Source organism: Pristis pectinata, chromosome 13 (genome assembly GCF_009764475.1).
Source record: "Pristis pectinata isolate sPriPec2 chromosome 13, sPriPec2.1.pri, whole genome shotgun sequence".
Taxonomy (NCBI): domain Eukaryota; kingdom Metazoa; phylum Chordata; class Chondrichthyes; order Rhinopristiformes; family Pristidae; genus Pristis; species Pristis pectinata.
The window spans coordinates 21,026,033-21,044,397 of NC_067417.1; the positions used below are offsets into that span (position 1 = coordinate 21,026,033).

General features: G+C 40.9%; 1 protein-coding gene across 5 annotated transcripts in view; it reads right to left on the reverse strand.

Annotated features, from left to right (window-relative positions):
• The window catches only part of wwp2 (WW domain containing E3 ubiquitin protein ligase 2), a 152,329-nt gene that overhangs the window by 133,894 nt on the left and 70 nt on the right, over positions 1 to 18,365 (reverse strand). The window contains exon 1 of one of the 5 annotated variants that reach the window (XM_052028730.1): positions 18,296 to 18,350. The exons of 3 other annotated variants lie outside the window; for them this stretch is intronic. The gene's annotated coding sequence lies outside the window, so the exon portion shown is untranslated. Of the gene's footprint in view, positions 1 to 13,351; positions 13,405 to 18,295; positions 18,351 to 18,365 lie in introns of those variants that run through there. One more of the 5 variants, XM_052028732.1, reaches the window with a different exon arrangement.

Here is an 18,365-nt window from a genome sequence, read left to right on the forward strand (position 1 = left end):
ACTGGCTGGAGTGTTCAAGGACATCTTCAACCTCTCAATGCCGCAGTCAGAGGTTCCCACCTGCTTCAAAAGGGCAGCAATCATTCCTGTGCCCAAGAAGAGTAGGGTGAGCTGCCTCAACGACTATCAGCCAGTAGCACTCACATCTACTGTGATGCAGTGCTTCAAGAAGTTGGTTATGGCTAGAATTAACTCCTGCCTGAACAAGGACCTAGACCACCTGCAATTTGCCTACTGCCACAACAGGTCTACAGCAGACGCAATCTCACTGGCTCTCCACTCTGCTTTGGAGCATATAGACAACTACAAGACATACGTCAGGCTACTGTTTATCAATTGCATCTTGGTGTTCAACACCATCATTCCCTCAGTACTAATAACCAAGCTTCAAAACCTGGGCCTCTGTACCTTCCTCTGTAATTGGATCCTCCACTTCCTTATAGGGAGACCACAGTCAGTGCGGATCGGCAGTAACATCTCCTCCTCGCTGACGATCAACACAGGCGCACCTCAAGGATGTGTGCTTAGCCCATTGCTCTATTCTCTCTACATTCATGACTGTGTAGCAAAGCACATATCAATCAAACACCATCTATAAATTTTGCTGATGACAACATTGTTATTGGTAGAATCTCAGATGGCGATGAGGGAGCATACAGGAGTGAGGTAGATCAGCTGGTTGAGTAGTGTTGCAACAACAACCTTGCACTCAATGTCAGCAAGACCAAGGAACTGATTGTGGACTTTAGGAAGGGGAAGTCGGGAGAACACACACCAGTCCTCATTGAAGAGTCAGCGGTGGAAAGGGTGAACAGCTTTAAGTTCCTGGGCATCAACATATCTGAGAGGATCTATCCTGGGCCCAACACATTGATGTGATCATGAAGAAGGTACACCAGCAGCTCTACTTCGTTAGGAGTTTAATGACAGTTGGTACTTTCCCTCACACTCTTACAAATTACTATAAATGTATAGTGGACAGCATCCTGACTGGTTGCATCAGCCTGGTATGGAGGCTCCAATGCGCAGGATCCCAAGAGGCTGCAGAGGGTTATAGACTCAGCCAGCTCCATCATGGGCACAAACCTCCCCATCATCGAGGGCATCTTCAAGAGGTGGTGACTCAAGAAGGCGGCATCTATCATTAAGGACCCTCACAATCTGGGACATGCCCTCTTCTCATTACTACCATCAGGGAGGAGGTACAGGAACCTGAAAACCCAAACTCAATGATTCAGAATTAGCTTTTACGCCTCCACCATCAGATTTTTGAATGACCCATGAACACCATCTCATTATTCCTTTTTTGCACTATTTATTTTTGTAATAATAAATTTTGTAATAATAATAAGGTTTTATTTTTAATAGGGTTTTTATTATAAGGGTTAGATTTTATAAGGTTCTTTTTTAAGTCGTTTTATAAGTTTTTAATTGGGAATAGCGAGGGCTGGACTGCAAAGGCGCGTGACGTCAGTAGGTAAGGTGCAGGTAGTTTAAAAAGCAAACCGCCATATCCAGCGGGCAGTGTCGGATCGGGCAGCGGAGTGAGAGGGAGCAGAGTGTTTTGGGCTTTGGCTCAAAGGGCTTAGGTGTAAAGGGGTGAGGAAAGGTAGGTGACTCCAGGAAAGGAAGGGACATGAGTGCGATTTCCTGTACTCAGTGTCAGATGTAGGAGCTCCCGGAGTCTCTCTGCCTCTGGGAAGGCTACATCTGCACCAGGTGTGTCGAGCTGCAGCTCCTGAGGGACCGTGTTAGGGAACTGGAGATGCAGCTCGATGACCTTCGTCTGGTCAGGGAGAAGGAGGAGGTGATAGAAAGGAGTTATAGGCAGGTGGTCACACCGGGGCCACAGGAGTCAGGCAAGCGGGTCACAGTCAGGAGGGGGAAGGGGAAGAGTCAGGTACCAGAGAGTACCCCTGTGGCCGTACCCCTTGACAATAAGTACTCCTGCTTGAGTATTGTTGGGGAGACAGCCTACCTGGGGGAAGCAACAGTGGCAGTGTCTCTGGCACAGAGTCCGGCCCTGTGGCTCAGGAGGGTAGGGAAGGAGAGAGGAGGGCACTAGTGACAGGGGACTCTATAGTTAGGTGGGCGGGCAAGCGTTTCTGTGGATGCAGGAAAGAAACTCGGAAGGTAGTTTGCCTCCCAGGTGCCAGGGTCCGGGATGTTTCAGATCGCGTCCAAGATATCCTGAAGGGGGAGGGAGAACAGCCAGAGGTTGTGGTACATATTGGTACCAACAACATAGGTAGGGAAAGGAATGAGGTCCTGAAAAAAGAATTAGGAAGGAAGTTGAGAAGCAGGACCTCAAAGGTAGTAATTTCCAGGTTACTGCCTGTGCTAAGTGACAGTGGGTATAGGAACAGAATGAGGAGGTTAAATGCATGGCTGAGGGATTGGAGTAAGGAGCAGGGATTCAGATTTCTGGATCATTGGGGCCTCTTTTGGGGCAGGTATGACCCGTTCAAAGAAGACGGGTTGCACTTGACTCCCAGGGGGACCAATATCCTGACAGGGAGGTTTGCTAAGGCTACTGGGGAGGGTTTAAACTAGAATTGTTGGGGGGTGGGATCTGAACTGGAGAGACTGGGGAAGAGGTGTTTGGCTCTCAAATAGAGAAAGCTAGTAGTAGGTATGATAGGCAGGTGATAGAGAAGGGACGTGCTCAGACAGGTTTGAGATGTGTCTATTTTAACGCAAGGAGTATTGTGAACAAGGCGGATGAGCTTAGAGCTTGGATCAATACTTGGAGATATGATGTGGTGGCCATTACGGAGACTTGGATGGCTCAGGCACTGGAATGATTGCTTCAAGTGCCGGGTTTTAGATGTTTCAGAAAGGACAGGGAAGGAGGTAAAAGAGGTGGGAGAGTGGCACTGTTGATCAGAGATAGTGTCACAGCTGTGGAAAAGATGGACGTCGTGGAGGGACTGTCTACGGAGTCTCTGTGGGTGGAGGTTAGGAACAGGAAGGGGTCAATAACTTTACTGGGTGTTTTTTTATAGGCCGCCCAATAGTAACAGGGATATTGAGGAACAGATAGGGCAGCAGATCCTAGAAAGGTGTGAGAATAACAGAGTTGTTGTGATGGGGGATTTTAATTTCCCAAACATCAATTGGCATCTCCAGACAGTGAAGGGTTTAGATGGGGAGGAGTTTGTTAAGTGTGTTCAGGAAGGATTCTTGACACAATATGCAGATAAGCCGACAAGAGGAGAGGCTGTGCTTGATTTGGTATTGGGAAATGAACCTGGTCAGGTGTCAGATCTCTCAGTGGGTGAACATTTTGGTGATAGTGATCATAATTCTGTCTCCTTTATGTTAGCACTGGAGAGAGATAGGAACAGAGACTAGAAAGGCGTTTACTTGGAGTAAAGGGAATTATGAGGCTCTCAGGCAGGAAATTGGAAGATTAAATTGGGAACAGATGTTCTCAGGGAAAAGTACAGAAAAAACGTGGCAGATATTCAGGGGATATTTGTGTGGTGTTCTGCATAGGCATGTTCCAATGAGACAGGGGAGTCACAAGAGGATACAGGAACCGTGGTGTACAAAGGCTATAATAAATCTAGTCAAAAGGAAAAGAAAAGCTTACAAAAGGTATAGGGAGCTAGGTAACATTAGAGATCTGGAAGAGTATAAGGCTCATAGGAAAGAGCTTAAGAAGGAGATTAGGAGAGCCAGAAGGGGGCATGAGAAGGCCTTGGCGGGCAGGATTAAGGAAAACCCCAAGGCATTCTACAGGTATGTGAAGAACAAGAGGATAAGATGCGAAAGAATAGGGTCTATCAAGTGCAGCAGTGGGAAAGTGTGTATGGATCCAGAAGAAATGGCAGAGGTGCTTAATGAATACTTTACGTCAGTATTCACTACGGAAAAAGATCTGGGGGATTGTAATGGGGACTTGCAGTGGGCTGAAAAGCTTGAACATGTAGATATTAGGAAAGAGGAGATGCTGAAACTTCTGGAAAGCATCAACTTGGATAAATCGCCGGGACCGGATGAGATGTACTCGAGGCTGCTGTGGGAAGCGAGGGAAGAGATTGCGGAGCCTCTGACGATGATCTTTGCATCGTCGATGGAGACGGGAGAGGTTCCGGAAGATTGGAGGGTTGCGGATGTTGTTCCCTAATTCAAGAAAGGGAGTAGGGATAGCGCAGGAAATTATAGACCAATGAGTCTCACCTCAGTGGTTGGTAAGCTAATGGAGAAGATCCTGAGAGGCAGGATTTATGAACATTTGGAGAGGTATAATATGATTAGGAATAGTCAGCATGGCTTTGTCAAGGGCAGGTCCTGCCTTACGAGCCTGATTGAATTTTTTGAGGATGTGACTAAACACATCGATGAAGGAAGAGCAGTAGACGTAGTGTATATGGATTTCAGCAAACCGTTTTCTAAGGTACCCCATGCAAGGCTTATTGAGAAAGTAAGGAGACATGGAATTCAAGGGGGCACTACAGTGTGGATTCAGAACTGGCTGGCCCACAGAAGGCAAAGGGTGGTTGTTGAAGGGTCGTATTCTGCGTGGAGGTCGGTGACCAGTGGTGTACCTCAGGGATCTGTACTGGGACCCTTGCTCTTTGTGATTTTTATAAACGACCTGGATGAGGAAGTGGAGGGGTGGGTTAGTAAGTTTGCAGATGACACAAAGGTTGGGGGTGTTGTGGATAGTTTGGAGGGCTGTCAGAGGTTACAGAGGGACATAGATAGGATGCAAAGTTGGGCTGAGAAGTGGCAGATGCAGTTCAATCCAGATAAGTGTGAAGTGGTTCATTTTAGTAGGTCAAATATGATGGCAGAATATAGTCTTAATGGTAGGACCCTTGGCAGTGTGGAGGATCAGAGGGATCTTGGGGTCCGAGTCCATAGGACGCTCAAAGCGGCTGCGCAGGTTGACTCTGTGGTTAAGAAGGCATATGGTGTATTGTCCTTCATCAACTGGGGAATTGAATTTAGGAACCGAGAGGTATTGTTGCAGCTATATAGGTCCCTGATCAGACCCCACTTGGAGTACTGTGCTCAGTTCTGGTCACCTCACTACAGGAAGGATGTAGAAGCCATAGAAAGGGTGCAGAGGAGATTTACTCGGATGCTGCCTTGAATGCGGAGCATGCCTTATGAAAGTAGGTTGAGGGAACTCGGCCTTTTCTCCTTGGAGCGACGGAGGATGAGGGGGGACCTGATAGAGGTATATAAGATGATGAGAGGTATTGATTGGGTAGATAGAGGCTTTTCCCCAGGTCTGAAATGGTTGCCACAAGAGGACATAAGTTTAAGGTGCTGGGGAGTAGGTATGGAGATGTCAGGGGTAAGTTTTTTCACTCAGAGAGTGGTGAGTGCGTGGAATGGGCTGCCGGCAACGGTGGTGGAGGCGGATACGATAGGGTCTTTTAAGAGACTGTTGGATAGGTACACGGAGCTGAGAAAAATAGAGGGCTATGGGTAAGCCTAGTAATTTCTAGGGGAGGGACATGTTCGGCACAGCTTTGTGGGCCGAAGGGCCTGAATTGTGCTGTAGTTTTTCTATGTTTCTATGTAATTTATAGATTTTTATGTTGCACTGTACTGCTGCCGCAAAACAACAAATTTCACATCATATGTCAGTGATAATAAATAAATCTGATTCCGATCTGATCATGATCCATATAACATCCTGATTTGGGAGATTCCTACATAATCACTGGGTAAGGTTCCAGTTATTCCCTATCCAACACCAGCAGTTCACTTCCATTTTCTTCAGCGTAATTAATGATGGGCAATACCTACTTTCCAACGGCAGCAATTTTCCACCAACATGAATTGGATCAGACACTTGGTTCAGCATTATTAAATCACAACTGAATGGGTGCATTATTAAATATCAAAGCTGAGTGCTATCACTAGATGATGATGCAGAAGGTACTTAAACTAATTTTGCACATTTTCACTTCTTGATTAAGTAGTGGCTATCTGATTGCATGCCAAACTACTGATGCCAAAACAGTTCAGTACCCTACCTTATCATGGGACTAGTAATGGAAAAAAAATTACTGCCAAACAGTCCACTTGATTAAAATTTGGCAACATGCTTACAAGGTTCTCCTAATGCAAAACTACATTAATTAGATCACATAAACTGCAATTTAACAATAACCTAATTTTTACACTTTGTTCACTGGTGCTGAGAGGTAACTTGCATATTTTCAGTATTTCTTGTTTTTTGACATTTTTCATTTTCTTTTTTTAATATTGATGCTATGTTTGAAGTTGCGATTTAATTTTAGAACACATGCTTGGTTCAGTTGGCCTACTACTCACTACTATAAAACAGTACATTCAAACCCTTTTTTGGGTATATAATCTGAGTAGCTACGTCAGTGTATTGCTGAGAATGATGGGTGGTACCACCACTTGGAATGTACAATAAATGAGGTCACATCTGTTTATGCAGCTGAAAGTAAAAGATCCCATATCATCTTTTGAAAAAAAGTTGTAAGTTCGCCCAGTATTTTCTTCTCACTTCAACCAAGAAAATCAAAAAGGCAGATAAAGCAATTATTCACTTCATTGGCTATTAATGGGACTGTGTTGTACACAATTTGGATGCTGGGTACATCCTCATTGCAAAGGTAACTGCTCATGAAATCTCATGTGGACATCATGCCCTACATGAGGGTAAATGCTGTTCACACAAATATTTTGTTCATTTTATTAGTAAACAGCAATTTAACAAAACAAAATCAATGTAACTGAAAATTCTAAAATGCTAACAAATAATTAAATCTTGACTGAGCATCTTTCACAGGGTTGGTGCCTCCACGGACACAGTTCTTACGTCAGCCGGCCTTGGCAAAAAGCTGAAAGACCAGGTACAAAGTCCATCTTTCCCCTTAGCACATCAATGCTCTGTGAATGGACTCAATGGTTAATCCAGCTGCAGAGTGGGAGATCACATGCACCAATAGCTGACCTCTAAATTTGGCTGGACATGCACATTATTGCCCGCAAAACAGTGAATTGTGGATAACCAGCAATTTCTCTACAAAACTGGTAACTGAAGGTAAGCCAAATCTCAGTCACTGAACCTTCCAGCTCATAATTTATCTCCCATACCCAGGCCTTGCAGGACGCAACAGTTCAACATCCTGAAGAAAACATGGGATGAAACTGATGTCCAGATAAAACTTCTCAATACTGAACCAACAGTGAAACTACCAGTTTTTAACCTGTCACAGAAGACACATAAAGATCTTAATTAGATCCAAACAAGACAAGGTCATTGTAGCCACTTCAGACACAAGTGGTGAAGGAGTTCACAGGATGTGACTGCAGCAACTTTCATCAAACGATGGGCCAAATTCAGATCCAACTCACTGCCAACAAATTGCATGGTCGAATTACTGAGGTAAATTCTCTTCCCTCAAACACATTAGATCGGTTAATCAACCTCACACTGAACGTAACAGTCTTTCCAAACCAGCCAAACAAGAATAAAAGAATTTACAAAAGAAATGAGATCCAGCTTCCTTATACTGAAATTTGTAGTGCTTCTTTGTAATTTGGGAATTACCCAAAATTAAATAGGCAGATCAAGATGCCAAGGTCCTCCATGATAATAACAGTCCGACACAGGCAAGAAGAAGATTGAAACAGTATGACATCACAAGGCATATTTCCTTGCATCTGAAATATAGTCCCAAAACCAAGCTGAAATACTTTATAACACAGGCAAAGAAAGGAAGAAACTTATAAAACTTTAAAGAGAAGAAACCATATTTCTCCTATTTTGGCAAGTCCAGTACACATGTAGTCACTATCTTGTTAAATTATGGAATATTCTAAATACACAAATTGTGTAATTAATTGAATTATATTTTAGGCCTTAGTAATAAGTTAATTTCTGCATTACACCCACTTCATGAAAATAAATTCAGATATCCTATCAATGGTGCAAGGCACATTATAACAATCCCATTTTATCAAAATATAAACACCAAACAGCACATTCAGATGAATTCATGTTTAGTTGGACCATAAGCTAAACAAGTGCTGTATTTCATGTGCAGGTTTACCTAAATAACTGCACAAATCAAATCTGGACTGTCCAAAAGCTTCACCCTCAGGAACAAATTAATGAAATTATTCAAGTTGAAATTCCAGAAAATTAACTTCCCTTTATTTAACAAGTAGTAAAGCATACCACTGAGTGTATTTCTTAAATATTTAATGAGGAAAATAACCAGTGTTTTTCTAGCACCTTCTTGTACCTTTGCCTTCAAATTTTGCATCTTGTGCTTTGGCAACCCCCAGGGAAAAGCTTCAGGATGCAAAGTATTCTAAGTACCAAAGTTAACAATTACAAAAGGCACTGCTACAAAAATCTCTGCATAATTTGCCTTGCTGTAGGACACTGTATCTTACTAGCTGACTGGTAAACAATGCAAGGTGTTTAGTTCTTTTCCAATGGGTTTACATTAATTTCTTCTCAAAAGTGAAATGCATTTCTATTTCTATCAAAATAACACAATAGCCTGTGTTCGTCACATCACTTTACAATGCACAATAGACAAGTTAAGTTACTATGAAAAATTGAAGGCTAAATTCTTATTTGCAGATGCAAAATTTTGCACAATCTATTGCCCCAAAATTATCAAAATATTTTGTCAAAATGCAAAAGCTTGAAAGTCCAAATAGAAGGGAAAGAAAACGGCCATAGAACAGAAACAATCCAAAGTGCTTTAAATAAACAAAATGAACACTAAAACAATGATGTTAAGGGAAGGCCAAAACCTACAAAAGAAATGGGTTTTAAGCAAGGCCTTAGAGGGGGAGATTCGAAGGAAAGGATTCCAGAGCCTCAAAGGTCATCAATGGTAAGGCACAAATGCATGTCAGAGAAAGAAAGCTTTCAGCAGATTATTATTTGCAAACTATTCTCGCGTTTATTAAATCTTTATCAATTTTTCACTAAAACTGTATTGAAGATTATTCCTTGATCTCCTGATTTTTAAAAAGAAAAATTGGAGCATGTTGACTCTATTATACTAAGTGTATTTTATAGGTAACCTCTTTAATCTGACAGTCTTGCACATGAAATATAAACATATGCAAAACAGTTAGCAAAACTAAACCAATCAAGTTGGCTTATTTAACAGAACTAAGAAAGGTTCTCATCACAGAGGAAACCATTTAATTCAATTAGTCCACGTCAGTTCTATGCAGGAGCAATCCAGCCAATCTCATGCCCCACCTCGTAGCCCTGCAAATTATTTCCTTTCAAGTATTTACCTAGTTCTGCCTGAATTTGCCTCCACTATTACTCCCAGCGGTGCATCCAGATCCTAATCACTTGCTGCATAAAAATGGTTTTCCCCAAGTCACTTTTGGTTCTTTTACCAACCATCTTCATTCCAAGTCTTCTATCTTTTGAACCTTCTACAAACGGGAACAAATTTCTCTTTAGTTACTCTGTATACACTTCATGATTTTCAATACCCCTATCAGATTCCCTCATAATCTTCATTGTTCAAAGAGACCAACTCCAGGTTCTCCAGTGTATCCCCAGCACCATTCTATTTAATTTCTTCTGAATCCTCGACTCTTTGCTTACTCCAGCTATGGCCACACCAGTATTTTAGATGGGTTCATCATGACTTCCTTGCTTTTATACCCAATGCCTCCATTTATAAAATGTGGGAATCCTATATGCTTTTCTTAAAATTTCTTTGACAACTTGGCCCACCACATACAATGACCGAGGTACCTAAATCCACAGATTGTGTTTTCCTGCATCCACTTTAAATTGTGCCCTCTAGTTTATTCCGCCTCCCATTCTTCCTACCATAATGTGCCACTTGAATTTTTCTACATTAACTTTCATCTGCTGTGACCACCCATTACACCAGACTATCCATACCCTTCTGAAGTCTATCACTATCCTCACAGTTCACCACACTTCAGTTTTGTGCTGTCTACAAATATGAAAATTGTGCCCCTTATATCCAAGCCATTAGTACTCACCCAGAAAAGCACTGGATTTAGTACAAACCCCTGGGAAGCACCACTGTGTACTTTTCTCCAGTTCAAAAATGTTTATAGCTACTCTCTGCTTCCTGTTGCTTGGTAAATTTTCTACCATGCTCCCTGTGATCGTATTATTCCATGTGCTTTAGTCTTGGTAACAAGCCTAAAATGCAGCAAAGCATCAAATGTCTGTAACACTTCCACCAAGATCCAACAGCTTGTAGAGCGCTTAAATGTAGACACAAACTGCAGTTCTAAGGAAATCTTGCACTGTTGTACAAGCTATTAAACCAACACACCATGAGCCAGATCATCTTGAACCAAGCCCGCTACCCAGACCCACCGTCCATAGTCCCCACCAACCATTACTTTTATTGGATGCAGATGCCTGATGCCCAGCCAGCATCCAACAAGACAGAGCAGGCTTCAAATCATAAGTAGGCCTCAGCCTATGCCAGCAATAAACTCCGAGGCACAGATTCCCAGAATATTCTGACAGCTTTCAAAAGGCCACAAAAGGAGTTTTAAAACTTTTTAGATATCTCTGACAGTCAGAAACATTAGCAATGAATTTAAATAATTAAAAATACATTAAGACATTCAAATAATTGAAAACGTTCAAATAAAGAGTAGAGCAGTCATTTTTTTCCACAGATTTCATGTCCCTATTTAAACGAATGGTATGACCATTCCTATACACATTATTTCTGGTGTAAAACTGAGTCATATGTGCATCAGATTATTTCTTCAATATATCAATGTTCCCCTACTGGGGAGCCGAAAAGAAAACAGACAGATGTTAACACCCAAAAGTTGCTTTGGAAGTTGGCCCCATCAAAATAAACTCTTACTTCAAAAATCATATTAAGATTGCATGGAATTCTTTTGGTTCATTGATGAACATTATTCTCTGAACCAATATTACCAAAATAAATTGTGTCCATTCTAATCATTATTCCTTGCAGTACTTGCTACAGCAAAGTAATTGCCATGTTAATCTACAAAATGGTAATTAGCACTAGAGTAATTTGCTGCTTTTAAGGTGCATAAAGAAGTTAGTTAGTGATTAACAGATAAATAAATGCATGTTCTTTCTATACTTCTCCAAAATTTATGAGCTTAATGATCAACGCATTTCCAAAATCTGTTTCCTAATAATTATTTAGTTCTGGCTACTTCAAAGTCTAAAAGAAGTTTCACTTTAACTGAAAGAAATTATTTTTTGTTTTCAATTGAGTCTTGTGATCTTGGGAGTCATGGTTAACAAATTCAGTTTTCAAATATACTTAACCATACAGCACTTAACATAATCATTTGAAACATTAACTTTTTTTATTATCAAGTTATTCTAGAGTAATTTCAGGCAGCACATTTTGGGCCGTGATTTTTCATGCTGCTGGTTTTAAACAGATGTTTACATTCTGTCCAAACTATTTATAGGGCAGCTATAAAACACAAGCTGTGTATCATTTTCCCAGAACACAATGCTACCTGCTTCCCTGGTGCTTCAAAATTGCACTGTAATGCAACAAACTTGATCAAGCTGCAGTAACCAGAAAAATATTGTTTGAAACTGCTGAAGTTAATTACTTGGCGTTCCAGCCTACAATACATAATGCTATGCTTGTCCTTGAGTTTTTACAATTATGTCAGTTGGCAGTCCTCATGCCTCTGGATCAGAAATCACAAATGTAAGTCCCTGCTGGGAGATCTAATCAACAGAGTTTAAAAAATACTTTCTCACTCTTTATTCCCCTTATTTGAACAGCCATCTTATCCCACAACATTAAAAAGGTTCAACAAAAATATATGCAATTTTTATTGTGACAATTTTTCAATTCCTTAAAATTGAGGGGACATTTTTTTATGGACAATTGGCAAGCAGAATACTGAGTCAAACAAACAAAAAATAAAATCAAAAGCGATGTTCTCATCAACCCCACGTGTTTTGTGTACATTACAGAAAATTATCAGGCACATAATGTGGCTTAGGGTAATTTATTAAACAATCTTAAACTCCATGACCAAGAGATCCTTCTGTTTCCAAAAATGGAGTTCCCAAATTCATCACATATTTGATACACAGCATTTCAAGAATTTAGTATTCTCTATTCCCTTTTGTGGGGCTGGCTTACTAATATTAAACAATGAAAAATCAAGTAGCTAAGAATTCTCTCAACAATAGTAACTTTTTGTTTGGATAGCCTTTCAAAGTTCCTTCGAAAGTTCTCCTGAATCAGCCAAAGTCTGCAGGGAACCCATGCACACAGCTTGAAAACAACTGATCTAATTAAATCAATTGTTCCAACTATCACAAGGGCTTCCCAGCTCCTCAAGTATGCTTCTGAAAATATCAAAAAAATACATTCAGAAGTAATAGTCTCACAGGCTAAAACTTCAGAAGAGTCTTCATTAAAGAGAAAATGGAAGAATTTTACAATAGTATAAAGGGTACATTGACCACTGAAGTTTAGCATTGGTATCAAGCATTTCAGCTTTGAATAGACATTGAATATACAAACTCAGAAGTGAGACACAAAAATATGCCATTTCCTGCACACATTTCTTCACTGCTTTCATACCTACAGTGCATCTCATTGGAAAATATCTTACAATAAGCATAAATTAACAAAAGCACCAGGGAACTAAAAAAGCTGCAAGCTCACACCATTCATTTTTCTTCCTTAATTAGGAAAATTAAAGTTTCAATATTTCAACACCATTCATATATATTAGATAATCTGTTTAGAGTTTTCTAAGGTAGCAGAACAGATCAGGGGAACCAGTGGGTGCGTTCTAATTGGACTTTCAGTAGGCCTTAAAAAAGATACCACACAAAAGGTTATTAAACAAAATTAGAGCACATAAAAATAGACAAATAGGACTAGGATTTGGCCAAAGATCATGGTTCATCCAGTCTTAGCCTCAACACCACTCTCCACTGGTTCCCCATATCCCTCTTTAGACAAGTTGGGTAAATGGGCAAATGCATGGCAGATGCCATGTAACTGAGTTAAATGTCAGGTTATTCATTTTGGTTCCAAAAAGAGAAAGACAGATTGTTATCTGAATGGTGAAAAATTGGGAAAAGGGGAGATACAATGAGACTTGGTTATCCTTGTACATCAGTCACTGATAGCAAGTATTCAGATACAGCAAGCAGTTAAGAAGACAAATGTTGTCGGAATCAGGTTTACTATCACTGATTTATATGTCGTGAAATTTGTTGTTTTGTGGCAGCGGTACACTACAAAAACATAAAATTACGATAAATTACAAAGTAAATAAATAGTGCAAAAAAAAGGCCTTCATTGCAAGAGAATTTCAGTACAGGAGTAAGGATCACCTGCTGCAGTTGTACAGGTCCTTAGTGAGACCCCATTAGGATCTGTGTGTGCAACTTTGGCTCTGTACCCGAGCATGGATGTCCTTATCATGAAGGGAGTGCAAAGAGGAGACACGAGAAGCTGTAGATGCTGGTATGCTGGTATCTGAAACAACAAACAATCTGATGGAGGACTCAGTGGGTCGATCAAAATCTGTGGGAGAAAAGGAATTGTCAAAGATTTACTGAACCTGTGGAATTCTGCATCACAGAAGTGGAGACCAAGTCATTAAATATATTCAAGAAGGAGGTAGATGTATTTCTTAATGCTAAAAGAGATCACGGAATATGAGGAAATGGTTGGAACTGGAAACTGAACCACAGAACAATACAGCACAATACAGGCCCTTCGGCCCACCATGTTGTGCTGACCTTCAAACCACACCTAAGACTATCTAACCCCTTCCTCCCACATATCCTTCTATTTTAAATTCCTCCATATGCTTATCTAACAATCTCTTGAACTTGACCAACGTGTCAGCCTCCACCACCACCCCAGGCAGCGCATTCCACACACCAACCACTCTCTGGGTGAAAAACCTCCCTCTGACATCTCCCTTGAAATTCCCACCTATTACCTTACAGCCATGCCCTCTTGTATTGAGCACTGGTGCCCTGGGAAAGAGGCGCTGGCTGTCCACTCTATCTATTCCTCTTAATATTTTATATACCTCTATCATGTCTCCCCTCATCCTCCTTCTCTCCAATGAGTAAAGCCCTAGCTCCTTTAGTCTCTCCTCATAATCCATACTCTCTAATCCAGGCAGCATCCTGGTAAATCTCCTCTGCACCCTCTCTAACACCTCCACATCCTTCCCATAATGAGGCAACCAGAACTGGACACAGTACTCTAAGTGTGGCCTAACCAGAGTTTTGTAAAGCTGCAACATTACTTCGCAGCTCTTAAACTCGATCCCACGACTTATGAAAGCTAACATCCCATAAGCTTTCTTAACCACCCTATCTACCTGTGAGGCAACTTTCAGTGATCTGTAGATGTGAACCCCCAGATCCCTCTGCTCCTCTACACTGCCCAGAATCCTGCCATTTACCTTGTACTCCGTCTTGGAGTTTGTCCTTCCAAAGTGTACCACCTCACACTTCTCCGGATTGAACTCCATCTGCCACTTGTCAGCCCAGCTCTGCATTCTATCAATATCCCTCTGTAAGCCTCAACAGCCCACCACACTATCCACTACACCACCGATCTTTGTGTCATCTACAAACTTGCTAATCCACCCTTCCACCCCCTCATCCAAGTCATTAATAAATATCACAAAAAGGTCCCAGAACCGATCCCTGTGGGACACCACTAGTCACAGCCCTCCAATCCGAAAGCACTCTGTCCACCATAACCCTCTGCTTTTTACAGGCAAGCCAATTCTGAATCCACACGGCCAAGCATCCCTGGATCCCTTGGCCTCTGACCTTCTGAAGAAGCCTACCATGTGGAACCTTGTCAAACGCCTTACTAAAATCCATGTAGACCACATCTACTGCACTACCCTCATCAATCTTCCTGGTCACCTCCTCAAAGAACCCTATCAGGCTTGTGAGGCAAGATCTTCCCTTCACAAAGCCATACTGAAGTGGATGATCACTCATGATCATATTGAATGGCGGAGCATAGACTGTATAACCCATTCTTGCTCCTATTTTCTATGTTTCTCCCTTGTAGTTTAAGGGTCTGTCAATCTCTGTCTTGATTTTTTCAATGACTCTGCTCCATACCTCTCTGAGGTACAGAATTCCAAAGATTCACAATCTTCTGAGAGATGAATTTCCTCTTCATCTCTGTCTTAAACAGGTGATCCCTCATTCTGAAATTATGCCCCTTAGTTTTAGATATCCCCATCTGGGTGAACATCCTCTCAGCATCCAAATGAAAATCAAGAAAAGTCTGAAATAAAAACAGAAAATGCTAGAAACACTCAGCAGCTAAGCAGCATCTGTGGAAAGGGAACGAGAGTTAATATTTCAGATTGAAGACCCTTCATCAGAACTGGGAAAAAAAGAGTTTCTTGATCGAGTTGTCACTCCAACTGCCCTCATTGATTCATCAATCAGATTAGTTCATCAACAGCTTATTGCTGCAGCAATCCTGACTACACCCTATCTGGGATACTCCCTTGGTCCCATCCATCCCTCCTCCTCCTCTCTGCAACTTAAAACTAACTTGTTTTCTCCCTTTCCTAGTTCTGAAGAACTTGCATCAAACGCTTCCTACTTTTATATTCCATACAGCTTGGAATAAAGGCCAACAGTCTATTGACTGTCCTAATTACTTGCTAAACCTTCATGATTTTTTGTTGTGTTTCATGTACAAGGACCCCCATAATCCTTTACACCACAATATTTTGGAGTCTCATTCCAGTTAGATGATAACTTGCTTTTCCATTCAACCTTCCAAAGTAGATAACCTCGCATTTTCCCACGTTATTCTCTCTCTGTCAACATTTTGCCCACTCACTTAACCTATCCATGTCTCTTTGTCAGTTCCTTATGTCCTCCTCATAATCTGTTAACCCACATAAATTGTATCAACAGAAAATTTGGCTACAGTACTCTCGCCCCCTTTATCCAATCCATTCAATATAAATTATAAATAGTTAAGGCCCCAGCATTTATCACTGCAGCATCTCACTAGTTGCTGATAGCCAATCCAAAAATTGTTCCCTTTATAAACCTGTTTGTTTCATCCAAAAATCCATTTCATAAAACCATGCTGAGTCTGCTTGATTGTCTCATAAATTTCTAAATGTCCTGGTATTACCTGCTTATTCTGAAATTTCCCCAATGATAAATGTTAGGGTCAGTGGATCCTAGTTCCCTGCTTCCTATCTCCCTCCTTTCTTGAATTATGGAGTTATATTTGCAATTTTCCAATCCTCCAGGACCCCCAGGGAATTTTGGTGTACTACAACCAATGCATCCACCTCCTTTAAGAGCTTTGGATGCAGGCCATCAGGTCCAGGGGGCTTGAAAGCGTTCATCCCCATTAGTTTACCTCATACTTTTTTTCTAGTGACAGATACTGCTTTAAATTCCTTGTTTCTTTTAACACCTTAATTATCTATTATCATTGAGTTGTTTTTAGGTTCATCCTGAAAGATGACACTTGCCTGGAATGAATCAGTTGGTTAATAGACAGAAAGCAGAAAGGAAGAATAAAGACTCATCTTCAAGTTGGGAGGTTGTAATTAATGAGGTGCCAAAAAGATCAGTGCTTAGGCTCCACAATCTCCATCAGTCATTTGAAAGCAGCAACACATATATCCAAGTTTAACTGATGATATCCAGGGGAAAGAATGAAAGGTGTTGGTTTCAGAGGGACCTGGGTGCCTTAGTGCACAAATGATAATCAAGGAAAGGACATGGATGCTGGTCTTTATTGCAAAAGGATTTGAACACAAGGATAAAGAAATCTTACTGCAATTATAAGGGACCTTGGTGACATCACTTCTGGAAATATTGTATATTGGTTTGCTCTCCGCATATAAGAAACAATACATTCCACTCCCAGTATCACAAGTGAAGGTTTACCAGGTTGATTCCTGGGACGGTCAGATGGGTAGGTGGGGAGGGAAATTGTCCTAACAGGAGAAATTAAGCAGTCTGGTCTATACTCTCTAAAGTTCAAAATAATTAAAGATGGTATCATTGAACCACTCTTACAAAATTCTTACAAGGCATTACAGGATTGACGCAGTGGTATATTTCCCCTTGCTGAAGTGTCATATACCAAGGTCACAGTCTCAAAAATTCAGCACTGAGATGAGAAAAAAATTCTTCATCCAGAGGGTAGCAAATCTTTGGACTTCTCTGCCAAAGAGATCTGTGAAGACTCTATCACTGAGTTTATAGAAGACTGAGATCAATATTGGATATGAAAAAAGAAGCACATAGAACAACCATGATCTTCCTAAATGGTGGAGTAGATGCAAGGGGCCAAATGGCCTACTCCCACTTCTGTTTCTTGTACTTATATTAGCCACAAGTTTACAAATCTAATATCAATGAGTGCTTCATTTTCTAATACTACTTAAAAAAAGTCATTAGTTTTAGACAATTGTTCAGATCTGGGAAGTTTTTTTTGCTGCAACTGAATATCCGGTTGTATTTTGCCTAGCACCTCCAAGAAAGTATAACTGCAAGAAACTCGCATGAAACTTTAAAATTTAGTGTCAATGCAGGTTTTATGGGAAGAAATGTAATTAGGCAACAATCCAAGAGATTTGGGTTTAATGCATTTGTACATGACTCACTTCCAGGCAATATATTTAGTCCTATAATTAGGCGAATTCAAGTTACACACATCTCTAGGCACTGAGGAATCTCAAGACTCCAAGGATTAATTGGATCTTAGGATATGAAGAGCACCTAAGCAGGAGAAGTCCAAGGTTCTGAAGGTCAGGTCAAGTCCAGACTCTGAGTTCAGATTAAATAAACATTGCTGTTGTGCAATAGTGTACTCAATTATTTTAAACAGAAGGAAGCAAAAACATTCAGAATATATGACTTTATAACATCATTAAAAGAATTCCACTAAATGTCGTACTCTGCATACTGCTTGGGAATTTCCAGCCACTGTGGCATTTAATGATAGGTAAATTAAGCGAATTAACTAAAAAACAGAATACGAAAGTAACAGGGATTCCCAAATACACCATCCTGGGTATGGAAGTTAAAAGTTCTGGGTGCACATAGATAGATGATTGATTGATTGATTGATTATTGACTGACTGGACTGGACTGGACTGGACTCTCTCTCTCTCTCTCTCTCTCTCTCTGCACACACCTAACAGAAACGCGATTGTTATTGTTTTATCACCGATCACTGACCACTCACTCACTCACTCAAACACAACGCGTTCCCAAATCTACTGCCTACCTAAAAGTACATACCCTGTAAAAGAAATTAACTGATTATAATTGCCAAGGCCCAAACTGCCACCGGCTTCAATTAATTTTTCAC